General features: G+C 35.0%; 1 long non-coding RNA gene across 1 annotated transcript in view; it reads left to right on the top strand.

The window, feature by feature from the left end:
* Positions 1-17640, top strand: part of LOC114699819 — a 1576032-nt gene that overhangs the window by 746130 nt on the left and 812262 nt on the right. Inside the window, exon 4 of the long non-coding RNA XR_003735587.1 lies at positions 15040-15092. This is a non-coding gene — a long non-coding RNA (uncharacterized LOC114699819). The remainder of the gene's footprint in view (positions 1-15039; positions 15093-17640) is intronic.

Below are 17640 nucleotides of genomic sequence, written 5' to 3'. Positions count from 1 at the left end.
CAGTATCCATCTTCTGTTATTGGATACATTCAAAGGGGGATGCAAAGTGTGTTCTTTCCCCATTCTCTCCCAGAAATTCTGCTCATAGTGTGAACTGTTTTACAGTGATGTTTTAGTCTATGTCTTGTCCGTTATGAAATATGTATGTCATAAAAGATTTTCAATTAAATTCAATCTGAATTAAATATACTAGGGCATATATATATTAATCATATAGGACAGTTGCATAAAATTTTAATAGTGTCATGTTCCTGTTGGATTTAAGTTAGATCTTTGTGTAGAAACTGGACTGGTACCAGCCCATCTACTTTGTGATATCATGAAGCTGCAGTCATTCATAAATTTCCTAATACACTCTGGTTATGTTTTGTTTTATGTGCATGTGATCATCTACAATGCACCATAATGATGGAACTTTTACTTGAAACCTATAGAAATATGCATGTATATATTGCAAATATATATAAATTAACTCTAACTCTTCTGTTACTGTATAATTTATAGCACTTAAGCCTATAAACTCAAAGACTGACATTGCCCCTATGCTCTTATGTAGTGTCCAAATAGCTACTTTATGAAACTAAAGAGATAGTTAGCTACGATATGTTATTGGTTGAAACAGACTGGGGCCAGGAATCATTGGATTGATGGGTGTAGACAAAATACATAGCAAGGCTTATTTAATCTCCAGCTCATGTGTCCTTAATTCATTATCTGTTGGAGACACATTCAGGCTATTGATTTCCATAAGATAAAGAAGACTTGATTTCTGTAATCGTGTCTATTAGTTTCCTCTAGACAGACTAACAATTTTTCACAATTGCTAATGGCAATCGGAGGTATTTAATTTCACTCCAATCCTGTGTAGTTGCTACTTGGCAGAATATTTGTGCAGTGGAAGATAAAAAATAATCCTAAGGCACTCAAAGTCTCCATTTATTACACCATTCTGTTTGCAATAGCATCATTATAAGGACTTCAAAGTACAAAACCTTTCCACCTATTGTTTTTATAATTAAAATTTATTTTTGACTTTAAGACAATTTGTTTCCTAAGGGGAAAAAGTAGTTTAAAAAAACTGATGTTACTCAAAGAAGATAAACTTACTTATTTTCCTTTTTACGGTTGAGTCAGAACAATAATTTTTTTTTTACAAGCAGTAATACAATTATTCCATCTACACGCAAAATTTCATAGATTTATAAATTAGGTTTATGTTTTATCTACTTTTTATTTATTTTATGTACTCATTTACGTGTGCATGTGAGTGAGGTGTGTGTGTGTGTGTGTGTGTGTGTGTGTGTGTGTATGTGTTGTAGGCACCTACATATGTGCAAGTGATTATGCCATGTGTGGAAGTGGAGGCTAGAGGAGAATAGTGTGTCTTACTCCATCACTTTCCATCTCAGTCCCTTGAGACAGGGTCTCTCACTGAGCCTGGAACTATGTTGGAAGCATGCAAGTCTTTGTTCTTCCTATCTCTCCTCAGTCCCACCACTGAGGTCATAGACACAGGCATCACTACACCTCACTTTTCACAGTGGTTCTGGGGATTTGAACTTAGGTCTCTTTACCTTCACAGTAAGCACTTTTACCCACGGAGCATCTATCCTGCCCCTACGTACTCACTTTATTGTCTCTTTCTTTATGCTGGTATATTTGTTGAATATCATAACCATCAATCTTTAGAGGACATATTAAAATTGTACTTCACAATTGTCTGAAATAAGGTAGCTCTGGTCTCAGATTTACTCAATGGCCCTTAGTTGTTAAAGAATCAACTGTTTTAGAGAATTTCTCTTTAGCATCGCTCCAAGACATATTTCTATATGTAAAGGCCCTAAAAAATTTCAAGCTCATTGTAGTTGAAGTATGGATTGCATAATTATTTTCAAACATCCCAAAACAAATTGACTCAAATGTACTATCTTGTAGTACATTGCTAAAAATGGATTCCACTTTTGACATATATAAGTATAAAGCATCTAGAGACTGTAAATGTTTACTAGAATTAAGTAGCAAGTAAGTAATCACATTGTAATAATCACCATATGACTGACATCATATCAAAACAAGCCTTTTCAATGTGAGTCCCGTGATCTAGGCCATGCCACCATGAACATATGTGGTCTTCTGAATATGATTCATGTGAAACTATAGTTACATTTGGGTACTAAACCCCCAAATTCTCTGGTGTAGAAAACCGTGTAATTTTATATAAGGCTCTATTTTTGGAATAGCTTCTAAAAGAGTCTATGAAAATTGAAAGAGAGCTACTGATTGACTGTTTTCCTATCCTTAACAACTTTGTACTTATTTTGTATATAATTATCTATGAATATTCTGAGTAATAAGTCCCTCCAGAAGCCACAGTGAAAAGAAATACACACTCAGACAAAGAGTGGATTGTAAAGACAGAAAACTCAAGGGAAAGAATGGTCTCTATTAGGGAAAGTCACTGACATAAGCTAGATAAATGTGTTTCTTTTTGTTTTTTTAAACCTGTAAAACCTGTTTGAAATATGATTTTCTGCATAGAAAGAAGTCAGCTGAGACTCCTTTACTGATTCCAAATTGCTGGGTATGAGCATAGAGGTGACAACCTCCACTGCCCTCCCTACCCCCCGGCAAAGAATAGGCAGCATAAAATTAAAGATAGGCTTAAGAAGCTCTCTAATTCCATCAAATGAAGAAGACATCATCAGTGTTGTCCATGTTGTTGCTGTACTCTCTCTCCCTTCCTCTCTCCCTTCCTCCTGCCCTCCCACCTCTCTGTGTATGTGTGTGTGTGTGTGTGTGTGTGTGTGTGTGTGTGTGTGTTTGTGTATGTATGCTTATTTTTAGCGAGTATATGCACCTGAGAATATATTATACATGGTGGTATGCATATATATGTGTTCCAGCATATTTGGACCAGAGGTTGATATTGGGTGTCTTCAATTGATTTTCTAGGATAGTTTTTGAGTTAGGGTCATTCACAGAATGTGAATCTCACTGATTTGGCTAGTTGGGCGGGCCAAGGGACCAATGAGCTCTGTGGGTCTGCTCATATCTGTCTAAGACAGTGATGAGACTAAAGACTCATTCAAACATACCCAGATATTTTTATGCATGCTGGGGATTCAAACTCAGGTCCTCATACTTGTGAACCAGGTACTTTTCCAAATGAACCATTACACCAAATATTTTAATTTTTGTTTGTTTTAGAAAAATATCCTATTTTTTTCTATCATCATTCTATTGCTTTTGTTTTTGTTTTGTGTAAACATGTAAGTCTGTATGTAAGTAAGTCTGTGCATGTGAATGTCACATACATGTGGAGTCTAGAAGAGGGCATCAAATCTCTTAGAACTGAAGTTATATATGTTTGTGAGCCCACAACATGGATGCTGAGAGACCGAGTCAGGTCTTCTAAAAGAGCAGCATGAAAAAAAAATTCTTTTTAGATAATGCTATAGAAGAAAATTCTAACAAATGTTTCCCCTGTCTTCTCTAAAACAGTTCAAGTATCTGAGTTTTACTTGAGATTTAGCTTCCCAAATGCTTTTGCTACTCCTTAATTGAGCTGTGTGGCACTGAGAGTCTGTTGTTAGTATAAACATGTTTTGTGGTCATATTGTTTAAAGAAAAATAAAAGAGAGAGGGAGGGAGGGAGAAAAGGGGTGAGGGAGAGAGAGAGAGACAGAGACAGAGAGAGAGAGAGAGAGAGAGAGAGAGAGAGAAGTGCCTGAATTCAGCCAGATGAGTATGCTATTGTAATGATCACATTATTAACCTCATCAAAAGATACCTTCACAGACACATCCAGCATAGTGTTTGGCCAAGCATTTGGGCATGGAGGACCAGCTTCCTTAATATATGCTATTAACCTTCTCAGTGCTTATCCCCTATGCTCATATCTCTTCAGTAGTGTACATGTATTCCATTTACAGGACTGTAGTCAATTTTTGTTTTCCTGGATGTTTGCAGAACTTTTGTCTTCCCTAGCATATAATTAGGGCTATTACTGCTCACAATCACTACAATTCTAAATTATTTTACAATTACTTTGGCTATCACTACCAGTAGGAATTAATTGCTAAATATTTTTATAGCTGCAGTAAAATATTGTTCTTATATATTTCATCTCTAAAACTCAGCACAAATAGGAAAGAGGATATAAATAGGCATTTTTTAAGCAAGGAACGTGAAGATCAATAGGATTCAAGAGCTGTTCATGAATCCTCTCTGCTGTGAAGTGACAAAGTTGAGACTAGATCCCAGGATTTCTAATTTTTCTGAGTATATGGCACTGCATCCTTTAATTAGGGGCATGATCACCTTCTACATTGTAACACAGTCAGCCAGCTGCTGTGGCTTCACAGGAACAACAGTCACTTTCAAGGAAAGAAGAGCCATTAAAGAAGATATATGCACATACTTGGCCATTAAAAGCCCATTTATCACACACGATGATGAGAGTTTATGTAATATTTCACCCGGCTTGTAAAAAGAGCCTTCCACCATGGATTGGATTTAAGACAACACTGGAAAGAGAATGAGAATTGAATGTTTTTCTTTCCCCAAGAAATTCTGCCCCAGTTTCCTTCAATTTGATAAGGGATGATAGTATATTATAGAGTAAATTTGGAGTTGCTTGGCAACTGTGATCAAGACCATGGTTGAAGAATTCAAATTTGAACTCACCAGAAAGAGATAATTCTGTTTAAAGGAATGATTGTGTGAGAGCCAAACATAGCAAAAGCCCAACGTGATAGCCTAATGCTTCTTCCTTCTACTCCTGAGACAATGTACTCCTTCTTACAAGCTTTCTGTTCAGAGGGCCAGGGATATTTCACATCACAGTGTTTCTAACTCCACAGTGTTTCCCCATCACCATAAACATTGCCTAGAACCCAGGAGAGCTCTCCTTGTCTAACAGTCACGTTGGGTTGGAGAAATGATAGTATCCTATAGACATCACGATTTAAAATATCTTCAGTGGCAGATGGAGAAATGATAGTATCCTCTAGACATCACGATTTAAAGTATCTTCAGTGGCAGGTGTTTTCTTATTTTTCTTTATTTTTTTGCAATAATATATAAGAACTAGAACTCCTAAAAATTGTTTTTATTATTGTCAGAACTATTCTAACAGAAGATTTAGGAGAGCCAGGCTGCACTTTGAACCTAATACTTTTATAGGAAGTGTATGTCTATTGATTGTAACATACATATTAGTGCCTCATTTTTGATGCAGTCTATGCCCTTTCTGTTTAGAGTTGATTTTTTTTTGATTTTTCCAACATTTAAAAATAGACTCATAGATGGTTCCCAATCCTTCTGTATATTTAACCTGATAATTTACATTTTTTGAATTTCATATAGTATGGGCTTACTATTATCTTAAATTAAACCTATTTTGATAGGGATTATTATTAACTTGATTTTGTTATGACCATTGGGAGCCATCTATGAGTCAACTAGGTGCAGAGTCAATGACATAGACTCTGGGAGAATGTCAAAACAACAAACAGTTTATTCAGGAAGAGGCAAGTCTTATATACCCTCCACCCTACCCTGGGGGAAGGTCTCATGAATATGTGTCTGCTGGTGTAATATGGCTGCCTCTCATTGGTCCAGGTCATCTCCAGATCATGTCTCAGCTGCTATTGCTAAGGCCCGTAGGCAGACCCAGATTGGCTCTCTGGAAGTATCTTATTACTGGTTTGGGCCAGCTGGCCCTCAAGCCGGTTAGGGATGAGTCATCCCACAGCTTATTATGGGAAAATATTTTTTTAATTATGTATCTAGAACACTGAGTGCTTAGCACATAATAATGTAAACTTCATAGTTATTTCTATTTATCAAAAGCACCAGCCATGGGTACTTCATTTCATGAGGTTATAGAAAATATGAAATAATCATAAAAAAGCCAGGCATTGTAGTAGATGTCTGCAATCCAAACATTTATGGATTAATGAATTATGGGTTTAAGGGCAGCCTGGTCTGCATTGAGACTGTGACACACCAAAGAAAACAAATAAAATTTAAAATTAAACAAACTAAATTATTCTAATAATAATAACTGCCATAAATGTTTGGTCAAAAGACTGATGCTATGTTGGTTGTTTTTTTTTTTATTTTATGGCCATGCAAAGAATTCTGTTATTATAAATTAATATGCATTCATTGGTATTTTGCGACTTTACTTACATTTGTAAATTACTATCTCATTAAGCTATATTCCAATATATAAATATCACTGTGAATGTTTTGATAACACAGTGCAGCATGTTAAAATATGAATTTTTCTAGGTAAAAATAATTATATTATTTCAAAATATACTGTAAATTATTGTGAACTCATAAGGCAATTTTTAAAAAACTGAAATATATTCTCAGATTAGTTTTACATTTGCCAAACACTGAGTAGAAAACACAAAGGTTTCCCTGCCAACTTCTGGATCACTCAAATGTAGCTCCCTTCATCCTTAACATCCCTTCACAGAACAGGACAAGCCTTGCAATTAGTCAGCCTAGTTTCACTCCTGCAGCTGTAAATTCTAAGTGTTTGAACGATTGTAGTCACTATTGTAACACCATAAGAGTTGAATGTCTGAGCAGTCCTTTGCACTCAGACTCCTAACTTTCAGCAATTATAAAGTTCCCATAAATAACAGTGTATATTTTTGTATGGGTATGATTTTCCAGGTTCTTTGAGCAAATAAAGTAATATTATTACTGGATCATGTGGTAAAAGAGGATTTGATTTTGTAATAAACCAGTATAGTGTGCTTTACAGTGCCAGGACCTCCTTGCATTCCTTCTAACCAGAGAATTGACCTTATGCCTCAGTTTCATCAGTACTTGATGTTTTCAGAGTCCTTGGACATATTGACATCTTAATGCCATGGAGCATCTTCTCCAAGGATTACTTACTATCTCTATATCTTCTGGGTTAGGTAGTCTATCAAGGTCATTAGCAAAATCCTAATCAGATTCATCTATTGATTATTATGTTTAGTTTATTTTTGAGACAGTCAATCAATATACAACTGAAAGTACCCTTGAAGTCACTATGTAGTTCAGACAGACCTCAAATTTGCAATGATACTCCTGCCTTAACTTCACAAATTCTGGGATTAAAAGTATGCATCACCATGCACTGATGTGTTCCTTCCCCTTTTCCTTTCTTATTGTTAAAATATTCAGAGTTTATTTTGTACATTTTAGGTATCACTCTTTTTTTTTTTTTTTTTTACAAAGACAAACAAGTGTTTTTATTAAAGGGTAAAGTAGTAACTGCAGGGCAGGCAAGCTATGAAAACCTCAGCTGTTACCCAGAAGCAGAGAATGGAAGAGAGAAAAGGCCATGCCATTTATGCTGGCATGGAGAGCAGACACATGGCCCACAAGCAACCAGATGGCAGGAAAGGAAGCTATAGAGAATTGCATGTCAGCCTTTTGTCAGAAATGTGTAAATATGTCCATCCATTACATGAATTTTATCTTCATTCCTTAGCCAGTAACTTTTGTCCAGCAGGATTTCCAATTATTTCACTCGTGGAGCATGTCTTTGGTTGTATCTATAATGGCATTTCCAAATGCAGGGACACCAAAATCTTCTCCACTGCTATTCTCTAGGGGTTAATGGTTTTGCTAGCTGGCTTTACATTTTACCTTGAGTTAATCCATTTTGAGATAATTCCTGTGAAGGTTATAAACTCTTTGTTGAGATTTTTTTTTTTCATACAGAGGTGCAATTGTGAAAGCACACTCATTGAAAAGACTTCCTTTGCTCCATTATATTGCCTCTGCACCTTTGTCAATGATCAGTTGACTACCTTTGTGTGAGTCTATTTCCAGGCTCTCTGTTCTGTGCCATTGATCTATTTGTCTATTCTTTCACCGTGTTGTACTGCCCTGATTACTGTATCTCTATAGTAAGTCATAAAGTCATCTTGTTCTTTCTCTATCTTTACTTTTCTATATTATGTTTAAGTTTCTTTGTGGTGACAAATCTCCTCATTTATGTCAGTTGACAAAAGTAAGCTTTAGAGCAGGCTACAATATATATTCCAAGATTCCTATTGTTTTTCATTTGTATGACTATTTTAAATTTTCAGTTTCAGTGTGAGGTATACATTCTGAAAATATCTTTTAAAACCCGCAAATTACATTAATAATGACCCTACTTGTATTTCATAGTATTTAAAATAATTCTAGAGACTGATTGTAATTATTTTTTATTGATAATGATGAATTTATAAGCCTACACAACTTCTAGGATTTATTAAAATCTTACTATGACTCTGAGTCATTTAAATCATTTTTTGTAAAAGACTATGATAACAAATATTTCTTTTGTACTTATTAGATCAAAATTTGGAGTATTTGTAAATATCATTTTTTGGATCCAACAAGAATTCTTATTAAAATTACACCTATTCCTTTGTTAAATGTGTTTGACAGAGTTGATTAATTCACTTGCAGTTGTCAAGACATTCTATTAATACTTGTTTTTCATGTCAAAAGATAGAACTCATATCTTGTTTATTGAGTTTTAGCAACTGTGAAGAAGGAAGACATTCTGTAAATCTTCAATCTCATTTACTCAAATACAAGAAAAAAGTCATGCAGGGCAGTTTAGATGTTCATTCTAGAGTCAACTAACCCCCATGGGGATTGATCCAATTACTTTGGCTTCATTAGCTTGGAAAGATTTTACAGAACTTAAAATTGTCACCATTGCATACTACAAAAAGATTCATAAACAAAGGTTGATTGCCTTCAGATGCACTAAAAGGGTTACTTAACCTTTCCTTTGATGCATTTTTTGAACTTCAAAACAAAAATATATCTAGTTAAAGCATTGTTAATGTAGGAGTAGAGTTTTTTAAAGCACCTTCTATCATATTCTCTATGCTTTTCTTCCTCCTTTGGCTTCAGATGACAATCAGAGGAGAGTTGGGTCTCTTATGCAAATCTGTATCTTTATTTCTTCAGAGTGAAAGTGTCTATTCTCAGTCAACCATGTCTTACTTATGTGATTCTTGATATACATAGTAATTTACAAGGATTTTTGATATTGTTTGTAAATGTTCAGAAAAAACAATTAAATTTTAATAAATGAGATTTTCTTCAAACACAAAGCTGAGATCTCTTAATTAAGAATTAATTTCTTGTAAAATGAAGCAATCTGGAAAATAGGAAGATCAAACACACATGCATGCATTGAAAACACTTTAATGAAAGATGTAGTTTTCTCTTGCTGTGTTTATTTGCAGACTTAACTACCACATTCCCTTGGTTGAATTGACTCTATATATCTATTCCTGCATTTTTCCTAGTAGAACAGGGATCATATTTTATTTCCATGCTTTAAAAACTAACTACAAGGCAACTACTCAATAAATGTATAAGAGTTAGGAATGGATGTTACAAGGAGTAAAGTGAGTGGAGTGTTCTGATTAGTTTTTTTGTCAACATGACACTGGGGCACCTTGGAGGAAGGGACCCAACTTAGAAAATGCCTCCATCAGTTGTAGGCACAATTATGGGGGCAGTTTTTGGATTAACATTTGATGAGGGATGGCCATCCTCCTGTGACCTACACCACACCTAGGCAGGTGATCCTAGGAGATAAAAGGAAGAGAAGCCAGTAAGCAGCACTCCCTCCTGATCTATGCTTCAGTTCCTAATTCAGGTTCCACTTCGAGCTCCTGCCTTGATTTTTCTGGAGGATGCATTGTGATGTATAAATGAAAGCTCAAGTAAACCATTCCCTTTCCTGGGTTGCTTTGTTTCATGGTATTTATTGTAGCAATAGCATGCAAACTAGGATGTGTTGTAGCAATGGTGAAGGAGAAAGGAATGCTACTAATGGTAGCTAAATAATGGATGCTCCATCTGTCTGTCTGTCTGTCTGTCTTTGTCTCTATCTCTCTGTCTCTGACTCTCTGTCTCTGACTCTCTCTCTCTCTCTCTGTCTCTCTTTCTCTGTCTCTCTGTCTCTCTCTCTGTCTCTCTCTCTGTGTGTGTCTATGTGTATGTGTGTCTGTCTGTCTGTCTGTCTGACAGGGTTTCATATTGCTCAGGCTGACCTCGACTGAATACCTGATTCTTCTGCCCCACTTGCTTATGTGTAAGATTCAGGTCTTTGTCACCACGCCATGCTGCATATTAGGTAATCATGATGAAATATTATCACTTAACCACAGGGACATCTTAGTCTCTGAAATCTCTACAGTTGTGAAATAAACCTCATGAAGACAAAGAAAAGCACCTAAATAAAAAAGAAAAAGAAAACAAAGCAAAACTAAACTAAAACTAAAATTATAGGGGCCAAAAAAGAGTTGGGATCTTATGGGATCTGAACTATTTCTGTGGATTCAAATGAAGAAGTTCAGAAAAGGCTAGGAAAATAATGTAATTTAAAAAAAAATACCAAGATGATTATAAGTCATAGCCTAAGATAACAGTAGCAGTGAAGTAAGGGGGGACTGGACAGAGGTCACTGAGAAATGACTCTGTATGGGGAGAGTACAAAGAGCTGTGCGCCCTCCTCCTCCTTGAGCTTCTCACTGGCCTTTCCTTAGGTGAGGTCTTTTCACATGGCTTACATTGTTGATTTTGTTGTTTTATTTATTTAGCTTGTTTGTCTTTCCTTTTAGAAGACTTCATAGGATTTCTTCTCATGTGCCTCTGAATTCATTTTTTTTCTTTACCTATTGATTAGGCTCTCCTTACCCCTTAAAATGGACTGTAAACTAGAATGGACTGTGATTAACCCAAGTTTGCCCTAATCCATAGTATCTCAAGTTCAATTAAATGTTGTTGACATTTTGGACCAGATAATTCTTTACTTGTATAATTAAATAGTTGAAACTTTCATATATATTATAGAACGCTTGGCAATATGATACTAAAATATAGTTGAAATTAAAAGAAAGTACATTAAGATTTTTTGGTGACATCCTATGGAAACTCGTGGTTAAGGTAATGGCTGGTGTCAATTGTCAGTTTGCTAGTATCTAAAAATCATCTAATGTCAAGACTGTGAATTCTGACATATTGTCTTGATTATGTCCATTGGTATCAGACTACCCATTGAATTGTGGGCAGGAATTATTAATGGTGAAGAAATAGTGAAGACAAAAAGTGAAGAAACAGAGTTGGGTACACATACATTGTGACAAGCTGCTTCAAGTCCCTGATGTTTTAACTTCCTCTTCATGATGAACTGGCCTTGAAGTGTGAGCTAAAATCAAACTTTCCTCTCTTAAATTACATCTGTTATCAGCAGGAGGAAAGAAACTAAGATAGGTACCAATGTTAAGATTTTTTTGTTCACTCAATCAATGTGTTAGTTATTTCCAGCAAACCTTGCTCCTGCAGATGAGTATACAAACTAAATTTTCAAAATCTAGAATTTATTTTTCCATGTTAGAATTAAACAACAAACATTAAGGCTTGCATTCTTAATCCATGCTTCAACCTGAGGATGATAAGGTTATGTACATATCACTTGTTGGCAGCCTATTTTAAGCACCCAACCCTGATGATGATGTTGAAAGTATAGTTTCTGAGAGTGTCTGACTTGCATTTCAGGAGTAGCTCATGGGGGAGAACCTGGCTCATTATGGAGTATATTGTATCATCGGTCATCTTATGAGATGACAGGGCTTCATAAGACAAATGTTATGGATCAATCTTCTGAGGCCAGCAGGACACGCAGCCAAAATCCTCATTGGCAGAACAAAACTGAATACCCTTAATGAATCCTGTTACCATGGCAACATACTGTCAAAATATGGGCTAATAGCAAAAAGGCTAGAAAACCCTACCTAGAAGCCAGCATGTCTTTTGGCAGGTTAGGAACTAGAGTCTGGTGCTGAACTCCAGACATTCCAAAGGAGAGAGATGACAGAGGAATGAGCCAAAATCCTGCTGTGAACTCTCCAGGAATGTTAATGTAAATCCCAGAGCAATGTGAAAACAGGTTCTTCTGGCTCCTTTATTTTCTTTTTCTTCACTTTTATCAGTTTTTCTCCCTATATGCAATTAGATGTTAGTTGGTTTAACAATAAAAGGCATGCCAGAAGGATAATGCTTGTATCTTGTAGCACAGTCACATTTTAGGAAGTGGAGTTTTATTATATGTGTTTACTATATGTGTGTGTGTATATATATATATATATTGTATCAACAATCAGCATCTGTAATTCAGGATGTTTTGGGATGTTAGGGCAATTAGCATAATGCAAGGATGACTAGAGGCCCTTGTAGGCTTGTGGAATGAACCCATATTGTGTATTTTTGCTTTTGGAAGATAGCTACAAAACATTTTTCTAAGATTGAACCACATGGAACAAGTAAGTCTCAGAATATCAAGAAATTTAGGTACACTTGCCACTGGCTAAGCAAAAACGTACAAGTATCTATGAGGTTCACTGATTAGTGCATGCCTTTCCTGAAGCACCCATGCTGCAGAACTATGCTTTCCACCAGCTTACTTAAGACTTTGCTGAGTATCCTACAGACTCTCCTCAAACCACATTCCTTTCTTTGCTTCTTTTCTTACCCAGATCTTGTACTTGGGCTTCCTATCTTGAACTTCTTTTGTCTTTCTCAGGAAACGAACGCTTTTCAATGTCTCTTCTCTTACTGTTTCTGAAAGGCAAGATTAAGGCATGGAACGGCAAAACAGTTCATTATGTAAAGGGCTTGCCAGGCAATCTGAGGACTGGAGTTCAGATCTCCAGAACCCCTGAGGATACTGGGTAGTTCTACCAAGTCCAAGCATAGGGAACGTGGAGACAAGGACTCCACAGAAAACCTACTAGCTAAACTATCTGAACAGGCAGGAAAGTTAGGATAACAAAGAGACCCTGCAGCAAATTTAAGGTAGAGAACTACTAAGGAAAAAATATTAAGTCTACCTCTGCACTCCAAGTGTACATGCATGCCTTCAAAAATGTAAGCACATATAGGTACACATGCATACAAAACACATCCATGTAGAAATGCCAAATAAGAAGAAATCAAAACCAATCAACCCCCGCCCCCCCCAAAAAAAAAGATAAGGAAGGCAGAAATAACCATGTCAGACTTCACTACCCAGAAACAGAGTTTTCTCAGAGCTGGACTCTGAGTCACAGGCAGGGTTTGAAGGGTTGAAGCACAACAAAGAACAGCACTCTGGAAGCTACAGTCTAATACCATGGTAGATGTCCCTAGTGATATTTAATCTAAAAGAACATTTCTGTAGCTCCTCCCATAGTTCATCACTAATATAACTCAAAGGGCTCTTTGTAGAGTGTATACAAATTGCACATTTGACTGAAAGAAAAAAAGTTATATTGCATGGAAGTGTTATGCATGTTATGGTGCTACGTGATGAATAATTGTCCACATTAGAAGTATTTCATTAATCACATCGAAGGCAACATAAATTTAGACACTTCAATCCTCTCATACTTTCCATTTAACAGCAATTTCTATGTTTCAAATGCTTCTACCAAGATTGGGAACTACTTAGAGTGCAACAGTGTCTGAAGAAGTCATAAAGAATCTTATTATTGGCTATCTTCCTGAAAGAGAAAAAAAAATCTATAATACACTTAAGTATAAGTATGTATATAAATGTATAGTTTAAATAAAAATTTTTCTTCTAAGTTAACAATGCTCTCCTCAAGATCTAAAGACTGTCTAACAAAATACTTAAAAGCAGGCATGAGAAGCCCTGTATGAAGTTAATGGCTTGGATTATTCAAGAGACTCCCCAAAATTAAGGCTATTGCTATTGCCTTTGGTTACTCTCCAAGAGGTGGAAGGTGATTTGATATTGCTGAACACACCATGTAATTTAGACACAGGGTCCAGAAACCCATGAGCTGGAGTTGACCTGAAAGCCTCCTCTCTGAGGACTAGCTTCTATGGTTATCAGAAGGTGCCAACCACCTGTCCTACCCACCTTTGATGCCTATGAACCACGATCACTAGCATGGTATGATGTCCCTATGAGTACAATAGTTGCATGTGTACTTTTCTGGCAACCATGAATTTCCTAATTGGGTTTAAGACCTGGTCAGAAAAGAGAGAACTAATTCATGGCAATGGAAAAGTAGCCAACTACCCCAAACAGGTGAAATCATGGATATTAGAGCTGAGCCTACAGAGCCCACTTTTCTTGTTTTTTTTAGAAATTAAAAAATAAATTAGCTCCTTTTGGAATTTGTTGTGTTAAATATTTTCAGATAATTTTATCTGTGGTTATAGATATTTAATTAAACTGTACCATTTCCTTTTATTAGGCACATTCCAACCATGAAAATTAACATTTAAGAAATAAGAAAAATAATACTTTTGCCCAAGTGATCTCGGTAATTTTTATAAATTGGTCTTTGGGCCTGAGTCACTTTGATAATTAACAAAGTTCCCCATTTCAGGTCAAATGAAATGATGCAACTCTACATCAAACATATAATAAACTCTATCTTTTTCTGCCACAGATTAGTCTAGGATCCAGGGAAATGCTGCATTGAATCTGTGGATTATTTCATAACTTCTTTGTTTGTTCAGACTGTGTCTCTAACTTGACTAGACCCTTTTTTCATACTTGTTATTTTCAAATGTATTAGATGGATTAGAAAAGGTTTGTTGTAGCAAAAAGGACTTTGGAAGACCATGAAAGCCCAATTCTCAAAGCAGAATGAAAATGATCCTTATCCATTCAATATAAACCCATGATTATTATGTTTCTTATAAACGTGGGGAAAATGAATATATTGTCTGTTCCAATGAGAACATTTCATATTTTTTTCTGCAATCAGAATTTAATCTTGTTAATTTTGTATTTTGTAAAATGCAGTGAACATTGAGAAATAATTTTTAGATGGCTTTTCTAGTTTTCCATCCAAGAAATAAATTAGAATCAGGATATTATATTTATAAAAGCTTTTATTTATGAACATAAAGGAATCATATTATTTATTTCAATTTAGATTTTTCTTATGTTTTAAATTAATATATGCATGTTTTGTGACTTTTCAACAGGCCACAACTTCAAACTCCTGCGGTGGATATAGATTTTGCTCAAGAAAACAATAGTAAGTGTTTATATATATATATATATACATAAATGTATATATATTTGTATATATGAAAAATTTTAAAATACTAAGACTCTTCAAAGTTTAGAACCCCATTCTAGCTCAAATTACTTAAAATACATTAAAGTGATTTTTTAAATTTAAAATAATTTAATTATTTTTTTCATTCTAATATTAGTAAAAATTTAATCAGCTAAAATCTGGTCATTTTAATCTTGTCTATGCATCATTACAAAGACACTCTGTCCATTGTTTACATCAGCTTTGTTATGTGGATTTTTTTAACATTGATTTCCTTTCTGATTAGCTAAATGTGACTCACTTTTTTCTGTGTAAATATTCTACAATTGATTATGTTTTGGCTCATAGAACACCTATCTGCAGTTTCTTTTAAAATTATCCAAATGGTTAATAATGCTGCATGATAGAAGTTTCATAGGAAACGTCATGTTCATCTCCCCCTGGATAAGAAAGGGGCTTTCTTCTAACTGAAGGAAGATGGTATAGTGAGATGGATTCACTTGTTTGCTCTTGTGCCATGTAATTTTCATGATGGTTTAAACCTATTTATTTCAACTGTGAACATATGTAACTTGTTTTTCCTGACATCTCCCGTTATCTTTGTCCCTTTCTTTACATTAATGTAATTACTTGGCAATTATCTCAATTCTAAATGGAGTAGGGGAATATCAGCATGCTGCAGGCTCTTTGCTCACTCAGGAATTAAAGCAATTTAAGATGTGAGGCTGTAAATGGAAATGTTCTTTTAATGAAAAGCAAGCAGCATTTCACATGCAGTTTTCTATCTCACTAAAACTTACAGAGATACAACAGTGCTCTGTAAATTCTGAATTCTGGATGTTTTAAATAGTTCATCTTCACGGTAGTTTTCCTACTCAAATCGATTTCTGGTGAGTTACATAATGTAGAGTATGCTCTGGTTTCTCTCCTCAATAATGCTATTTCCTGCATATCGTACTGACTCAGTAGTTGAACTATTTGGCATTATTCCTGCCCACTGATTTTCAATTTGGCATGACCTCCACAGGCAATTAAAGTGTCTTTCTAGAGTGCAATAAATTCACTATTGTTATGTTATCAAAGAGATAACAGTGTCATATTTATGAAATGTTTATATAGCCTGTTCAGAGATATGTTGGATTCAAAAAGAAATTATCTTATTTTAAAAATTCCAATTTTGCTTTTGTTTTATTTATATAATTTAATATCATAATTTAGGAAGTGCATGTATTTCTTTTTTAGGAGATATGAAACTAGTATTAAGTTGATAACCTTAATATGGTGTGAAATTATTGTTGAAATAACTGAAAGTATGTCTTTGTCTCTAGTGAGGGTAGAGAGTTTGAGAAAGGGCAGCAAATAAAACTTCACAAATAAGAAACATGGCAGTGTTTACTTTCTAACACAGTGACCAAATTGAGGTCACCAGTAGCAAGGATGCATGTTGTATAAATAAAATTTAAACCTATTTAGTTCAGATTCTCTGTGATTTAGCTGATATTTCCACTGTGTTTTTAATTTGTCAAATCATGTCTATTTATCTTCAAGACTAAACCAAGCATCATCATATGCTTATAGATTATATATATAATATAATATGCAGAATTAAACACATTATTTATATGTAAATACATATAAATAGTATATATATATATATATTTGTGATGGTATGTGTATATGTGCAGACATATATGTGTATATAAATAGGCTCACACACATATAGATGGATAGATAGATGATAGATAGATACATAGTTAGATGATAGATAGATAGAGATACATACATAGATATACTAATATAGATAGATGTATACACACAAATAATGTTTTCTTTAAACTCAAAAGAGGAAGTTTAGGTCCCAGACAGAATTTTATTTCATTCACGAATTATCTAATTCTATTTAATCTCTAAATCCTTAATAAGAATCTTGTCTCTTATTTATGACTGGATAAATAAATTTATGTGTTATTTCTAAAAATTACTAATATTTGGGAAAGGAACACAAAAAAAGCAAATCAGTATTGTGAATGTAGCGCAGTTACCAACAGCAGCATTGTAGTCTCAAGAACTTTGTGTTCCATGCTGTTGTGTGCCTTAGTTGTGCTGCTCATACAAATGAAGGAAAGGAAAGTCTTCCAGCAGGTACCTCTGTCTCTGTATTTAAAAATCTCTTGGGCAATGAGGTGTACAATCTCAAATGTCAAAAATGCACAGAGGAAATATCACTTTCCTGCCTTCTGGATACTCATAAGATTCAAGAGCAAAATTTTCAGTTTGTTGCAACAGAAATCAGATGGTTGAGAGGAGGGTGCTGAATTCTTTTTTGAGAGGGAGGGCAAGGCTTTCTGGTGAAGCCTTTACTTGGACCATAAGAGCTGTTGTTCAACAGAAATGGTAGTAGTGGTGATACAGTGAGTGTGTGTTTGAACGTGGAGTTGGATGCCAAGCATGAAGGATTGCATAGAAAGCCCTAGCCTTCATCAGGCTATAGAGGAACTGAATGTTTTCAAACTCTCTATTAAAT

Source organism: Peromyscus leucopus, chromosome 17 (assembly GCF_004664715.2).
Source record: "Peromyscus leucopus breed LL Stock chromosome 17, UCI_PerLeu_2.1, whole genome shotgun sequence".
NCBI classification, from domain to species: Eukaryota; Metazoa; Chordata; class Mammalia; order Rodentia; family Cricetidae; genus Peromyscus; species Peromyscus leucopus.
Note: the sequence above shows the minus strand (reverse complement) of the source record. Positions and strands in the feature narration are given on the sequence as shown.